General features: G+C 35.6%; 1 pseudogene; it reads right to left on the bottom strand.

Moving 5' to 3' along the window:
- Positions 1-3591: 3591 nt before the first annotated feature.
- LOC131044013 (bark storage protein B-like) lies at positions 3592-17429 on the bottom strand (annotated as a pseudogene).
- Between the last annotated feature and the right edge of the window lie 661 nt (positions 17430-18090).

Below are 18090 nucleotides of genomic sequence, written 5' to 3'. Positions count from 1 at the left end.
AAAATTACTTAACTCAAATGCATGTAGCTTATCGATAGTGGCATCCAAAGAGACTGGCATGTTTGGTACAGACCTTAATTCATTGATTGTAGAGACTCGAATGGCATAAGCTGGTAGAAGGGTTCTCAACAACTTACTTGTTACATCCTTTTCTTCAATAGTTCCACCTGCTCCTTTAATTTGATTGACAATTTCCTTTAACCTTGTACTGTATTATGTTATGTTTTCTCCTTCATTCATTCTCATGGATTCAAGTTGTCCTCTTAGACTATCTACTTTTTCTCTTTGAACATGTTCATCACCACCATACACATATATGAGCTTAGACCACATTGCCTTTGCATCATTACAGCCTTCTAGATCATTAAACTCTGAGTCGATCAATGTTGATGTTATTTCAATCATAGCTTGAATATATTCTTGCTTTTCCTTAATCTCTTCCATTGTCATTGGGTAGGTGCTTGGTGCAATTTAATCATTCTCCAAATAATATGTTGCATATTTTGCAATTCCTGATAAGTGCAGCTTCTTCCTTTTCTGCCATGTGGAGAAACTTGACTTGTTCAGCTTTGGTGCATCCCTTTTATACATCTTCGGGTCTTTGCCTCAAGTGCCTTTAAACTTTCCTTCCGGAGTCCTTAGCTCTCAATTGTAAAGCTCTGAAGTCAATAGATAATAAGATGAGAGGGGGGGGGGGTGAATCATACAAACTTAATCTTCAATATATTCAACACATTCAACCTCGGTAGCATATACTACAGAATATAGTTAAAACTATAAAACATTTAAACTCATGAACATATAACATCACAAAACATATAACACCAGATTTAACGTGGAAACCCAAACAGAGAAAAACCACTATGGGATTTCGGACCCACTAAGAAATATACTCTTCTAGAGTATGCTCGGTTAAAAGCAAATCCTGTTAAAGATTACAAACACATTTCTAGATGTGACCAGTTAAGGGATTTCCCTCAGATCTGTTAGGATCTTGCACTTTGTTAGAAGTGACCTTGTCAAAGGATTTCAAACACTCATTTAGAATGTTACCTTGCTAGAGGGTTTACAAATAAGACTGTTAAGTCCACTCGGTTAAGAGATTTTCTGTCACTTACAAAATAAACAACAGTAATAAAATATATCTGCAACTTCACATCTGAAATGCTAAAGCAGATCCTATTTGCTCAAAACAATCTTGTCATAAGACTTATCTTGTCCCTTGTTGGGCTTCTCAATCTGTTCTTCAATCAGATCTTCAAGCTTTTGTGCTCGGTAAATATTACTGTAGCATCAATGTGCATACATTTGCCCGCATCCATTGTTCATCAACAATTCCTTATTTATAAACAATTCTAACCACTTAATCTCCTTGATCACATTTCCCATGATCAATCTTAGCCATCAGATCTTCAAACTTGACCAGGTTCAATATATCCTTCGATCTGAAAATGTTTTACCTTGCCTTGGGACTTGCATTCCTTTCTTGGAACTTGTCCTAGGTTATTGCAGTTCAATCTGTGTTGTAGATCTTCCTCTTTATTTTCCAAAGCCATAGATTCTTAACAAACTTCATGCATGGCATAGCAATCATTTAATCAACTCCAGCTCATCATCGTCCTTCATTAAATAATGCTTGTATTCATCCAATGTGATCTGTTATAACTTGGTTGTTACTCGGTTAACACTGAACTTCACTTGGTAGACATTCTGCCTTCTTTAACTGATATTGATAACCTTAGGGTTTACTGACTAGGTACCTTAGGGTTTACTGACTAGGTTCTTTGCTCAGTGACATAGTACAGTATTAAACTTAAAATCAACAGCATATTTAGGATATCAAAACAATCAAAACAACATGATCTCATCATTGTCTAACTTGGTAATAGTTGCCCATTGAATAACTTCTTTCTCCCCTTTATTATCATATTCTTTCTGTGTCACTTACCGACCTCTTAATTTTCATCAAAACACACTTCTCAAGATATGGCAACATCATACTGAATCAGAAAATCAATTTCTTGACATCAATGACAAAAAAATATTATTAATATAGTAATCATCCTTCTTCAGTTATATCAATAATCTCCAACAACCTTCTCAATATCCTTATTGAAATGCCAGCAATCTTTCTTTCTGCTGTAATGCCAACATGTGGTGGTTGTGGTTGTTCAGGATTATCATTGCTATCCCCCATTTAACCTGATTGAATTCAAAAATTTAAATTTAATCAACAAATTTGAAAGAACAATGTATTTCAAATGAATAAACCTAGTTTCTATCAAAAAATATTAAAAAAATAATTAATTTAAATGCGAAAAAATTGATTAAAAACAACAAAAGTGTAATAAAGTCATACCTTAGATGAAAAATTCACAAAAAAGTTGCCCCCAAATCGGATATCCACTAAAATCCGATATCAGATTTCAATCCTTTCGCACAGCCTATGAGTAAAAAATGACCCACAGACTGTCACAATAGGTATAAAAATACCCATAAGAATCGAATATCTAATTCCTAAAAGTTAATATATAATATATATAATACTATATATATTTGGTGGTTTGATTTGTTATATCTACTTACAATTCATTGGTAGCTCATTCCAATTTCAGCCTTCAAAGATTTATTTTGGTAAGTCAATTCTCTGTTCAATTGAGTGGGGGAGGGAATTCATAGAGCTAGGCGATATGCAGAATCCTCCAGTATGCCACACATGTCGTCAAGAGAATCTTGAATACATGCCCATAAATTATAGGGTTAATATCTCTATTCAAGATTGGGAGCACCCATTCTCAGAACATATCTCATCTACGAGCATATTGGTTTGGTTTTTCTCACTCACAGTTATCAAGTTTGGAAAAGCATCAAGAGAATTATTGGTTAGCATATTTTGTTTCCTCAATTGCGGAGAATTATATTCCCCTCTCAATTGGTATCGATTTTCTTGTCCAATACACTTGACCTTCTCCAATCTTTCCCTCTTTTGGATATTATTGTTGTTAAAGTGCTCAGAGAAGTGTTCCTTGCAAAAAAACAAGTTTTTGCTTGCAGTACATAAGTATGATAATGGGACGGTTCAACACATGTTGGTGGTATTTTTTCACGACACTTCCTTCTCAATCGACATGTTTTTCTTTCAGTTTATGTTTAAGGAACTTATATCTTTAACACAAAGAAGTGTATATTTTTATCTTGCAAACGAAATGGGACAATGATTTAGGCTACAACATAAGCACAAGAAGACTTCCAAAACAATGTATTTCTCTTGCTTCCAGTTTCAGAATTTTTCACTTGTGCAATTGTTGAGATTAGAAATGAACCCTTTTGAAATATTAGTTGTCTTCGTATTAAGTGTAACTTGAACATTCAAGCTATCAAACTTCTGACAAAAAGATAAACGATTTCAAACTATCAATCCTTTTAGGTAGTATATCATCTTTTGAAATTTTGATAAAATTTTAATACTTCTAATAATTATTATTATTCAATACTTAGAAAAGTATCTACATCAATAATTTAGTAATCTAAACTTTTGTAGATACCAAAGCTAGATGGTCCTTGTACCTATCTCACATTATACCCTCTTATTTAAGTAGATTGTGAATCGGCATTGAAACATATATCATATACTCTTATACCATTTGTAGGTTTATCAGCTAAGGATGAAAGCAGATTAAAAAATTCAGTGACAACAATCACAACACCTTTGCTTGCCAAGTTGTGTAAAATAGTACCTTCATTTTCTGAACTCGATTTACCTGCCAAATCAGAGAGGGCTCTGATTATTATGAATGGCTTCTCCATACTCAGGCTAACTTGCAAATCGAAAATGGAAAAAATAAACAAACAAAATACCACCATAAGAAACTTTGATCAGGTAGCTATAGAAATACATTACAAACTATTATAACATATATTATTACCAATGCTAGTACTGCACTCTCCATATCAATGGGAGTACAATTGAATTTTCCATGAAGAAAGTTTCTATAAGCATCATTATCAACATAAACGCTGGCACTGCATCGTCTCTCCACTTTGACAATCTTCGTTGTGGTTGACAAGCAGGTTGTAGAGTTGATGCAGGACTCTAGTGTTTTATTCTGCTAATTGTTCAAGAGTTATAATACAGATTAAATTACAAATTTAATTAGATACCATATGTATAATTTATTGCCTTGAGAAGAAAAGGAAAAAAATAATATGAATGGATTACCTCTAGCTGGTCTGCAATGTTATAATAGGTTTCAAACACATTAACCCAAAATGCATGTTGTCTAGCTTCTGGGGTGCCACTCTCGAGGAAAATTTCGTTTGGGTTGTACCAAACATTATTTAAAAGGTTGTCAACGCCTTCTTCTGTACTGTAGTTTGCAAAATGAATATACCCAATATAGCGAGTGTAGTCTCCATTGGCTTCCAATGCAAGTTCATCCTCTGGTCCTTGTCTATATCTCTGTTCAATAAAATTTGCGTTTCAGAACAGCCTAAGGAGACCAAATGGTAAAAAGAAATTCACTTTACAAACCATGATATACATTTTTTAGGAAAAAAATCTAAAATCAACAAAACCAAACAAAAATTCTTCAGTAATAAAATCCCAATTATGAAAATCTATTAAGAAATGGAGAATTTAATAGAACCTGCCAATTTATTAGGCTAGTATGAGCCCATTGCCAAGGAATAGTAACATCACCAATATGATATTCAGAGTTTCCATTTCCAGCAATTCCATAGTACACAACTCCTTTGATCTTGAAGAAACTCAAGAGAAGCTAGGTAGTTATTGATGCATTCATCTGTACATCCAAATACCAACATTAATGTAGAAAATAAATTCAAAACAGAGCACCCATGTTTCAGAACTTATTACACTTAGAATTTTTATTACAATAGCTTAATCAAAAGAATACAAAGCTTACATATTTATAGATTATTGTTTGCTTGCAAAGCAAGGTCTCTAAATAAAGAACTAAACTAGTTTACTACATGCATTATTGAAAGAAATAAATAAATTTAACTAATTATGCATTTCTGAATGCACAATTCGAACAATTATCCTAAAAATAGCTATCTGCATGCACAACATGCTTTATTTGAATGAGTAATTAAAAAATATTAACTAATCTAAAAAATATATTTGATCCTCTTAAATTTAGCTTAAGAAAATACTATGTGAATCTCATGCAAAGAAAACTAAAAAACTATATGGCGGTATGTAGTTTTTGGCAGTGGCATAATAGTGGAATTGTAGCTCGGCATCACTTATCTTCATACTCCCCCTTGATGCTAAGAGGGCTCATGATATTATCTCGTAGTGCCAAAAATTGAGCTTTTGCAACTACCTTGGTGAATATATCTGCTAGCTAGTCTTGAGTATTAATGTGTTTCAATTCAACTTCTTTCTTTTGCACCAAATCCCAAATGAAGTGATGTTTCATTTCAAAATGATTTGTCCTACTATGATGAACTGGATTCTTTGCTAGCTTGATGGCACTCACATTATCATAATAAATCACTATAGGCTGAATTTGTTTTTCTAGAATTTCTTCCAAAAAATTTATGAGCCAAAGGGCTTGTGTACCTGCTAAGGTAATTGTAACATACTCTTTTTCTATAGATGAGAGGGCAAAAATTCTTTTACTTTTTGATCTCAAAGTAATTAATCAAGAACCAAAAGAGAAACAATTCCTAGATGTAGACTTACGGTTATCCATACTACCTCCCCAATTTGAATCACTAAAACCAACAAGATTGAACTTTTCAAAAGAGTAGTAATGAATACCCAAATTTAAAGTGCCTTTCACATACCTCAAAATCCTCTTGGTCAAGTCTTCATATTTATTTCAGACGGATTTGTCATATACCTTGAAACAAGTGAAATTGAGTATGCAATATCAGGCCTTGTATGGGTTAGAAACATCAAGCTCCCCACAATACTTCTGTAAGTTGTCTCATCAACTAAATAAACACCGTCATCTCTACATAACACAAATCCATGAGAACTTGGAGTGGGGGATGGTTTCAATCAAGCATATCAAATTTATTCAGCATATCCTTTGCATACTTTGTTTGACAAATGAAAATCTCATCCTTACTTTGATAAACCTCCATGTTCCTAGAAAATATTTCATGAGACCAAGATCTTTATCTGAAATTCATTCATCATAGAAACTTTAAATTCATTTTTCATCTTAGAACTACTACCCATATACAATAGATCATCAACATACAAACTTATGATTAGAATATTATTACCTTCTTGTTTGTAGTAAAGGGTAGGATCACTCTTATTTCTCTGGAAGTCATTCTCCTCAAAGTATCCATCAATCTTGGCATACCACACTCTTGGTGCTTGCTTGAGACCATACAAATTCTTTTTCAACCTGTAGACATGATTCTCTTTCCTTCCACTTCAAAACCTTGTGGCTTCTCCACATATACTTCCTCTTCCAAGTACCCATTCAAGAAGGCACTTTTCACGTCCATATGATGTACATGCTCCAGTTCTTCTGAGCTGCTAACGAAATCAGCATTCTAATGGTCTGTTGTCTTGCTACTGGTGCAAATGTCTCTTCATAATGAATGTCATACTTTTGTGTGAAGCCTTTAGCAACTAATCTTGTCTTACATCTTTCAACACTCCCATCACTATTAAACTTGGTATTGTAGACCCATTTGGTGCCAATCTTCTTCTTCTCATGTGGAAGCTCTATCAACTCCCAAGTGTCATTCTTGTGAATGAAATTCATCTCTTCTTGCTTGGCTTGCACCCAAACCTCATTCGTACATGCATCTTCAAAACATGATGGTTCAAAATCAGCCTTGGCTAATAAAGCAAAATTAACTATCTCACCTATTGGGTTTTCTTCATGTGCTTGATTTGCACTCCTTTGATAGATATCAGTCAATCTTCTTACCTTCCTTGCAGAATTTGGAGAAGAAGATGGAGTTGAACTTGGTATTGAAGAGCTTGATGAAGGGTTTCTAGGTGGAGTTATACCACTTGAAACATAAACATTAGCTAGCTTCTCATGATCAATATTAGTAATTATATCATCAATCAAAACAGATTTTGGCTTCTCGATATGGCCTTTTTGATGACCATAAACTCCCTCTTGATCAAAAATTACATCTCTTTAGACAATAATCTTATTAGTGATGGGATTATAGAATCTATAAGCCTTTATTTTCTCATTGTACCCAATAAAAATACATTACTCACTCTTTGCCTCTAACTTTCGTCTATTCTGATCAGGTACATGCACATAAGCCAAACAACCAAAAAATTTCAAATGACTAACATTAGGCCTTTTTCCATACCAAGCTTCATAAGGAGTCATATTTTCGAGTGCACTGGTGGGGCAACGATTAAGGATGTACACTGCTATAGCAACTGCATCTCCCTAATAAGAATTTCTCAATCCCCTAGTTTGTGTGAGATTTTGCCAAGATCAAGAGCTTACTAAAAAGTACAAAATAGAGATAAAAAATTGATAGCAATAAATTGTATTCTATCAAGATGAAAATACTGATCAACTAGATCATCAATCAATCAATCAATCGTTACATACAATGAATATGAACCTACTTATATAGGCAAGGCTATATGGATATGTGAGCACAAAAACATGACATGTGGCTCAATAAGAAACAAGGGTAGGTAGGAAATAGGTAGTGTAGGTAGGCGAAACAATATAATATTCCACATGAGGTGGATCACCCACCAAATGTGGAATGTAACAACAAGATAAGACCACAAAAGGTGGAAATTCTCCTACACACACTATCTCAATGTGGCACAAGTGTCTCATACCCAAACTACTATGATATGCATGTACCTAAGTAAAATTAAGTAAGGTGTAATAATATCAAATATGAATAATTAATTACACCAACACCCCTCTTTAAGTGCAACTTAGGGGAATGCACTTAAGTCTACAATGCAACTAAGCAATACAAGATGGGTCCTGGCTACAAGGCCATGCTAGGTACCCATGTACAAATGCAAATGCATGCAAACCAAGGCAATGAAATCTCTCATAAAGCAGGGAAAGAGAGAAAAACCCAATGGAAAAAAACCCTCCCCCAAAAAGAGATGAAAAATATACAAAGAAACTTTCATAGAAGCATGTGAAGGACAAAACCCCATGTGAGGAAAAAGTCCTGCCCTTATGAGAGAAGAAGAGAGACTAGGTAGCCTACCCCCAATGGTAGAAGCTCGAAGATGAATGAAGAAACCACTCGACGAACGTCAAACAAAGTTCCTCCCCTTAGGAAGAAACAAAACCAGAGGTGTATCCATGAAGTCTCCCCAATCATGAAGGGAAGACGTGGGAAAAAAACTCAATATGAATGGAATCTCTGAAAACTGCTCAAGTGTCCCCATGTCGATGCTAAAGGTTACCCCCTCCAAAGGTGGTGAACTTCTCCACACTATTGAAAAAAGTACTCCAAGATCTAGTAGAGATGAATGTAGAACAAGTCTCAAAGACTCATGTCTCCTCTAACCATAAAAAGACCTCCTCAAACTACTGTACAAAAGTATCCACAATCATGTCAACCTCGAAAGAAGGATCATGTAGAGAATGCACAAGAGGCTCAGAGTGTTCCCTCACAAGAATCGAAGAAGGATCATCTTCATCAAAGAGAAGATGAAAGAAGATGAATGTCATCAATGATGTCTCCCAAATCTGCAATGTAGGACTCCACAAACAAACCTGCAATGTCTGTCAAGTAGCCATCCCAATCAACTGAAGTTGGAAGACAATGAATATCTTGTTGCATTGAATCACAAGAAGACAAAATTATCACACTAGCTACATCATCAGGTGCAATAGGTGATGTGATATCAATAGGAGGAGATGAAATGTAAGGCTCAAGAATGGGGTCACATGTGAGAACACCCAAGTTCAAGTACCCAAAGTTCTCCTCAAAATCTGAATCATCAAGATAGGAAGAATCAACCTCATAAATAGGACCAAAATGTGAAAATGAGTACAACTGAGATGCATGATCAACCACCCTAGTCGCAATGATAGATCTAGTCTCCAAGTCTCTAATGATAACTGAATCAGGTGTGAACTCCACAGTTTTCTTAGTTTCCCCATGTGTGATTTAATAGAAGGAAAGAAGATTATTTGTCAACTGGGGTAAACACAACATATCATTGATGGAGTTATCCCCAATGACAATAGATCCTTTCCCAATCACATCCATGTATGTATTATTTCTCATCAAAATCTACGACATGTGGCAAGGATCAAATGAAGAGAACATAGAATGCTAAGATGCCATATGATGAGAAGCCCCTAAATCTAGAAGCCATCTCCCTGAATCATGACTTGTAGTAGCACAAAGAGCTTGTCTATTTCCTTTATCTGTCCCAAAAGAAAAACTCAAAGTAGACATTCTAGAAGGTAGGTTGATTTTATTCTTCTCAAGAAGATGATTCAACTCATCAATATCCTTCTTGTAACAAACTTGTTCATCATGTCCCGACTTCTTGCAATATGCACAAAAAATATTGTCCTTATATGATTTCCTCTTAGGTGAGTAAGTAGAATCACCTTGTTGTGGAGAGGATGATTGTGCTCCATCTTGTTGTGGTTTTGACTTCGGTTTCTTTTGATTCTTGCCTTTTCCTTGATTTCTTTGATTCCCCTTATTAGCTACTAAAGCTTGTGACTTTGAAGATTTGAGAATCCCCATCTTAGTCAACTTAGATTGCTCAAGTATCAACATCTCCGTGAATGCATCAAATGAGGGAGAACTGTATGAGGAACCTTGAGCTAACGTATGGGTGTGAAAGCTAGATACAAAGGTTGCATACTCTAGTGGAAGCTTTTGCAACAAGTTATAAACCAATTGAGCATCTTTTTTGTCAATTCCACAATCCTTTAGCTTTACTCTTAGCTCATTTACTTTTGTGACATAATATTGGATTGTATCAAAATCCTTGGGATCGAATGTTGTGAGTTCACTATCAAGCTTGTAGCCCTTAATCTTATCAACCCGACCATACAATTTCTCATAAATATCCCAAGCCTCTTTAATTGTAGTACACTTATCAATGTGGAAAATGAGGTCATCTGATACATACTTTCTAAGAGTTCCAAGTGTCATAGCATTCTTAGTGAGCCATTCAATTTGAGCATTAGGATTATCCTTAGGATCAGGTGGTGCTGTTATAGTTCCATTTATATAATGAATGAGTCATTTTTCCATTATTTTACTTCATGCCTTAATCTTCCATGAAGTATAATTATGAGGAGTTAAAAGTGGAAATTTAGAAGAACCCATAGCACCAAAATGAAAAAAACCAAGATAGAAAGAGACACAATCATACAATACACCCCCCAAATTCACTTAATCAAGAACCCCCCCCAAATGGTGATTTGACACTTTATACTTAGTGCGAATACAATGGGCCACTTGCAAAACAAGGCAAGGTGGAATTTTGATTTCAAGTTTACAACTGCCTCAAATAGGCTATAAGAGGCTCCAACAAATACCGCAAGAGATCTAAATTAAGATTTAAGCAAAATGCAAATACCAAATAGGCCAAAAATGACCAAATACTGAAAGCATAATTTCTACTCAAAATCACTACAAACTAATGGTAGATTATGAAATTAGACAAAAATTTATGCACTTTAAAAAAAAGTTGCACCTGAAAAGGAGGTCGTATGACCCCGAACGAAGCCTATGAAGTTGCAAAATCTAGGATTAGATAGGTATAGTCATCCAAAACTACAAATTCTGAAAAATCCATCCATCACAATCATAAAATTCCTCCACCACTATGAAGAGAATGAAAATCTAGCAAAAAAAAATTGCACCAAAAAAAGAGCCAAAATGAGCAAGTTAGGGCCATTTGAAGTTGAACTCCAATTTCAAAAATGCAAATGAGAGGGGGGTAAATTTTTTTCAAAAAATGTTGATGCTGTTGGAAAATGTATACTTCAATGAGAAATCAAAGGTGATAAGAAGGGAACTTTCAGATTTGGAAATCTGCCTTACAATTCGCATATTAGGTCTGCAATAATCCTTCCATATTCACTTCCTAAATGATCTACAAGATCTCATTCTTATATGAGTCATATTACAATCCGCCAAGTCAGCTTACAAAAATATTTTACAATTAAATACAAAATACAATTAAACAAAATTCATGTCAGCCAGGGTGCCAGTAATATTTCTTTTCAGTGCCGGTGAACTGTATGCTGGTGTAGAGTCTGTCGGTGTCAGTGCTTGCCGGTATCACATGATTGTAAGGTTTCCATCAATGACAATACCTTCAATCACCTACAATTTCTCATTGGAGTGTGCATTTTCCAACAATCTTCCCCTTTGGCATGTTGCCTCTGTTCTTTGAATTGTACCAGTGAGATGATGCATTTGCTCTTCCAGTGTCTTCAGTCCTTGAATAAGTGCCTCTGAGATCTCTTTTCTCAAAAAGATGAGGTAGTTCAATTTGGGACTGCAGATCAATGGGATATATTCTTTGTTGAAAAGGAGAAACAAGAACTTAAAAGACCTAAGACTATCAGAGTCTACCAAAAGGACAAGGATAAGGGGAAAGGTAAGGTAGGTGGTCCTCCAAGCCTAAAGATAACTGATAACCCACCCCCACCTCCTTTTAATACTCCACCGGTACATACTATTGACAAACAACCGACAACAGAGAGTATGGAGACTCCTCATGAGGATACAAATCCCGAGTCTGAAATTTTGTACACTATGAACATAGACACCCAAGAGTTAAATATTGTGGTTGATAAAGAGACCACTGAAGATTAGAAGAAAGATATGGCTACTAAGCCACCAACTGCAGATGTTAAGATTGGGGTTGAGACACAAACTGAACAATTGGTTGATCCCCTATCTACTGGAATGGTGACTGATACAAACATTGCTAAACCCACTGAGCTAGAGCAACCAGCTGACAACACAGTGAAACCAATTGAGATATCGACAGTGGACAGTACAGAGGTGCATACTGAGAAACCGACAGTGAATATTGAGACTTTATCAAGGAAAACGATAGTAGAGAGCACAATGAAGCCCACTAAGGCACAGGTTGAAAAACAGGAACAAAAAAGGGTTGAGGTATAGGTTCATGCAGAGATAGTGCCACCGGCAACAGCTGAGAAGCCCAAGCCCTTGCTAGTAGAAATGCAAACACAAACTGACCTACTAGAGGTCAATACAAGCAAATAGGTTACTCACACCGGTGGAATGCAGATTGTTAAGGTAGTTGGACAATCATCTGGTTCTTCCATGACAGAATTCAGACCAACAAATGTGACAGAGGTATTATTGAATTCCATTAAGAAAATCACAGAGTGCAATGCACAAGCATTTAAGGCTATTGATGATACAATTCCTATTCTAAAATTGATAGCACCCAAGTGCATTGTGGAAAATAAAGATTCTTTAAATCAACTAGACACATTGTCTAAGTATATCACCAGTAACAGTTTGATAGTTGATGAGATTAATGAGGAGATATTTAAAGAGAAAATGGATAAAGAAAAATATAAATTCTTTGATGAGAAAATAAAAAAGTGCATGAGACACATTGATACCCTTTTACCGGCACTAAACAAAATAATAAAGGAGTTTAAGGAGTTATATAGGGATACATGTAAGACTAATACCTTGACAATAGATATAGACAGAGATCAGTAAGGTGCAGAAAGAAATAAATAATATAGCTGACAATCTCATTGATTCATCTAAACCATTATCAGTTATAGAGCAGGAAATAAAAGGTTTTGAGGAGAAACTTGAAAAATTGGAAAAAGAGAAGGAAAGAATAAAAGGAAAGGCAAAAGATCTTAAATGCAGACTCAGTCCCAAATTGGACTACATTATCTCTTTGAGAAAAGAGATCTCAGAGGCACTTGTTCAAGGACTAAAGACACCGGAAGAGAAAATGCATCACCTCACCGATATAATTCAAAGAACAGAGGTAGTATTGAAGGACAATGATAGGTTCATTGAGAGCCTGAATTTTGTATTGGCAGACCTTTTCCATATTGTAACCAACCAGTTACAAGGATCAAGCTGAAACTGCACTTAGTTGACACTTTGACAACTTTTGTCATTGATGTCAAAGGGGGAGTAGTGGAACTGAGAAAAATGATCAGAAGAAAGACACCATCAGCTCAGGGGGAGCACACATTTTGATAACACAGTTTTGGTAAGACAATTTTGGCAGATTCTTTTTTGACATCATTTTTGGACACTTTTTGGATTTTTCTCATGAGTGTTGCCATCAATGCCAAAGGGGGAGATTGTTGGAAAATGCACACTCCAATGAGAAATTGTAGGTGATTGAAGGTATAGTCATTGATGGAAACCTTACAATCATGTGATACCGACAAACTCTACACCGGCATACAGTTCACCAACACCGAAAAGAAAGATTACCGACACCCTGGCCGATAGGAATTTTGTTTAATTGTATTTTGTATTTAATTGTAAAATCTTTTTGTAAGCCGACTTGGCGGATTGTAATATGAATCATATAAGTATGAGATGTTGTAGATCATTTAGGAAGTGAATATGGAAGGACTATTGCAAACCTAATGTGTGAATTGTAAGGCAGGTTTTGGATAAGGGTTTATGAATATTGTAGAGCTTAAACCGGTACTGAACCTGGCATAGAAAATGCTGATTTGAAGTAGTACATGACATTGGATTTGTATAATCCATTTTTGTAAGTCAGTGAGACTTCTTTTGTAACTGAGCAGTGAGCTCTAGGCACTTGGCCTTCCTGCATGTGTAGGCCCCTATTGTAAACAGTAATGTTCTCTTATTGGCCAGTAAGTGAATATTTTGGGTCACAAATCTCACCGAGGTTTTTCCCACACCAGGTTTCCTCGTTAAAAATATTGCGTTATGGTGTGTCTTTCATGTTGTGCTTATTCTTCTTATTTGCTGCATTAATTTTGGTTTACTAGTACACAGTTTTGAAATGCTTTTCATATTATAATTCAAGAAAATTCATATACTGGTCAAATACTAATTCACCCCCCCCCCTCTCAGTATCTTTGGGAATCTTAATAGATGCAGGCTGATGTTAGAATTCGACGAGCTTAAAATTGATGCCCGTCTACCTATCAAAATGGCCATCACCCCTTTTTGCCTAGCTGTACCAATGATGATGTCAATAGTATGGATAATGATGTGGTAGTCTATGATAGGTTTCGTACTGTATGGAATTTGATGAGGCTTGCTGCATGGACTACCAACTAGGCACTATGTGAACCAGTTTGTGGGTGCCACGTGTCACCGTTGGGCATTGAGGTGGCATCGATGTGGAGGGCGATGCTGTGCAGGGAGATTGTCAGCAGGAAGTAAATGTCGTCGGGGAGTTGCAGCAGCGCCAGGTAGTGGAGAGAAGCCCACCATGGAGAGATGGAATAGCAGGGGGTGAAGGCCGAAGACGGAGGACCAAGTGGTGGCTGAAGGACCAGTAGGGGCTGGAAGCAACAGATGGGCTTGGAAAGAAGGTACTGTTGGCCAAAGCATACGTAAAAAAAAAGTATAGTCCCTGCCACACACGTAGGGTATAGGCTCTACGAAAATTTTAAAAGCAGTAGTACGAGTACGGTCCCCCCCCCACAATAATATAATTTTTTTGATTTTTTTTTATAAATTCAAAAAAATTTACAAATATTTAAAAAAATGCGATTTTCACTAAAATAAAAATTGATTACACATCGTGGAATTTTTTTTTCATTTTGAAAATCCGTACCACAAATAGTCAAATAAGCAAAAAAAAAATCTCACCAATTATAGCCAAATTTATAGTCAAAATTTATGGAAACAACCTCCTGGACACAACCGTGATGTCCAAATCATTGTAGGATGTCCCAAAAAAATGCACCTCGCTAGATCCGAAAATTGAAGCCTCCAAAATGTCTAATCAAAGATGCCCTTTAGGCTCTGATACTATGTTAGATTTTGCCAAGATCAAGATCTCAATGAAAAGTATAAAATAGAGACAAAATATTGATAGGAATAAATTATATTCTATCAAGATGAAAATATTGATCAACTGGATCATCAATCAATCAATCAATCGTTACATACAATGAATATAAGCTTGCTTATATAGGCAAGGCTATATGGATATGTAAGCACACAAACATGACATGTGGCTCAATAAGAAACAAGGGTAGGTAGGAAATAAGTGGTGTAGGTAGGAGAAACAATATAATAGTCCACATGAGGTGGAATGTAACAGCAAGATAAGATCAACACCATTAAAGGTGTAAATTCTCCTACACACACTATCCCAATGTGGCACAAACACTCAAGTGTCTCATACCCAAACTACTATGAAATGCATGTACCTAGGTAAACTTAAGTAAAGTGTAATAATATCCAAGATGAATAATTATTTACACCAACACCCCCCTTAAGTGCAACTTAGGGGAATGCACTTAAGTCTAAATGATCAAGCTAAAGTGGGTGACGGGCCCTCCATGCATTGGCCTTTGGAAACTTTTCCCTTGCATGCTTTCCTTTAGCACATCCTTCATGAGCCTCCTTATGCTCCTCTACTTTGAGCAAACTAGAAATTAATGCATGCGAGGTCAAAAACATCAAACTGTGAAAATTAAAATGCCCATACCTATGATTCCATAACCAAATTGAATCCTCATAAGCCATATTTGCAAGGCTATTGTTATGTTCACCAAACCTCAAGGGGAACATCCTATTTCTTGTCATAGTTACAACAATGATCACCCTATTGCCCTTATTCTTATCATAGATAGTACATGTCTTATTCTCAAAGACTACTTTATAATTTTTTTCATATAGCTACCCAACACTTAACAAATTGTGCTTCGATTGTAGAGTATAATAAATATCATGAATACTCTTTATACCTTCTTTTGTTTGGACCTCCATAGCTCCTTTGGTAGCAGCCTCCAACGATTTATCGTCACCAAGCTCGATCTTGGATTTAAAACTTCCATCCTTTGTTGAAAACAACTTTTCATTCTCTGTCATATGGTTGGAGCATCGAGAATATAGGTACCAAACATCTTTACTTGTACTATCACCTTTGGCATAAGATAAAAATAAGTGATCTAGAGGATTCTCACTACATTCTTGAGCATAGTTAGCACTTTTACCTTCTTTCAATCTACATTCTCTTTCAAAGTGGCCATACCTATTACAATGGTAACATTGAACATTTCTCTTATCAAATCTGCCTCTACCTCTTCCTCTTGAGCCACCTCTGCGTCTACCTCTTGAAGAATTTTGGCTTTGCCCTTTACCTTGGCCTTGATTACTTTTGGCACTTCTATTGTTTGCATCTTCATTCTTTGTGATTTGTAATTTAGATGAGAATGCTTTATCAACACTTTCAAAAGAATCTTTCAATCTTTCTTCATGAAATATTAGGGATCCAACCAATTGATTAAACTATAGTTTTGTCAAATCCTTGCTTTCTTCTATGATTATGGCAATATGATTCCATCTGGGTGTCAAAGATCTCAATACTTTTTTTTTATCAAAACTTCATTGCTTATAGTTTCTCCAAATGTAGCTATTTTAGTGACCACATCTTTGACTCTGATACAATAATCTCTTATACTCTCAGCTTCTTGCATCTTCAAATTCTCAAACTCTCGCTTCAATGTCAGAAGCTTGACCACCTTAACTTGAGCACTACCCTGGTAAGCTTCTTGTAGAGTCTTCCAAGCATCTTTGGCAGTTGTTGCTTCTGATATTCTTGGAAATAATCTCTTATCAAGAGCTATCTGAATGTGAAACAAATCTTGAGCATTCTTCTTCCTTGCCTCCTTTCTTGGTGTTCTTTCATTGGTTGTAAGGGCATTCCAATCAGCTGGCTCCTTGTAACCTAATTCAATTGACAGAATAAACTTTTATTGAGAATCAATGATTAGATCTTTGCTCCGCCGTAAGATGTTCAAATGAACTTTTATATTTCTGGGTTTTATGTTTTATAGAAGCAAGATAAGCTAACCAGGGAAATTTTCAAACTCCAAAATTTGCAGTCCTCATTGTCTTTTTAGGCACATGATATAACCCATTAAACATCAGCCTTTTTTAATGAATTACCATCACCAAACCTGTCATGAGCAAAATGACATTCTGATCTGCAATTACTCCTACATGGAATCCCCTTCCTGCGTAGCAACAAGCATACATATAACTACGTTGTATATAACCCTTAAATGAGTACCATGTGTGAAAGAGAAGGCTCGAAACTTACCAGAAAGATCTATGTAGGAGAAGTTTTCATTGACTATAAAGTTTGAAGGGTCTAGTAGGGGTTCCATTTCGAAAGTGTTGACGGGGCCCAAACAAGGGCCATCACTGTTGACATGGCCAAGAACCTTTGCTGAATACTCTGCATTACATACAACGGCCATGAAAATGAGCAGGAGCACGTGAATATACACAAAACAAACTTGTGACTCAAAGGGAGATTTAGGTGTGAATTGGAGGGCTTCTATTAAATTATCTAGAATTACGTGTTATTTGGGGTAGGTAAGTGTCCCCACTTTGACATGTGATTCATTTAGAATTTTATTTGAAGAATTATTTTACTTTATACTTTTAAAAAACATATATTAAAATAGTTATTATTAAGCCAAACTGGCTTCTACAGCTGCACAACCATTGTGTACACACTTTCATCTCTTTAAATTTCCAGAAATCTTTAAATCGACATCGCTTAAAGGAAATGGCAATAAAAGCTTACAAATGTGAAACTGGAATAAACTTCTATGAAAAGAAGTTTATAAATGTGAAACTTAAATTTTGGAATACCTTTAAATCAGCATGACTTACAAATGATAGAATAAATCGCCACTATTTTCAAACGCAAGAATAAATAAGTGGAAAAGTGAATACATGCCAAATGGGACCATTATTTTGGAATCATCTCTTTTCTAACCATTTATTTATATCAATAAAATCGAACTGTATTTTTACTTTATAGTTTATTGTGAATGCTTTTTCGTCCACGATTTGCAGGTGATTACTTCTGTACGTAGAACAAGTTTTGCATTCTCTTTGCAGTCTACCTCT

The sequence above is a fragment of the Cryptomeria japonica genome, chromosome 11 (genome assembly GCF_030272615.1).
Source record: "Cryptomeria japonica chromosome 11, Sugi_1.0, whole genome shotgun sequence".
Taxonomy (NCBI): Eukaryota; Viridiplantae; Streptophyta; class Pinopsida; order Cupressales; family Cupressaceae; genus Cryptomeria; species Cryptomeria japonica.
This window is presented reverse-complemented; position numbering and strand designations above follow the sequence as displayed.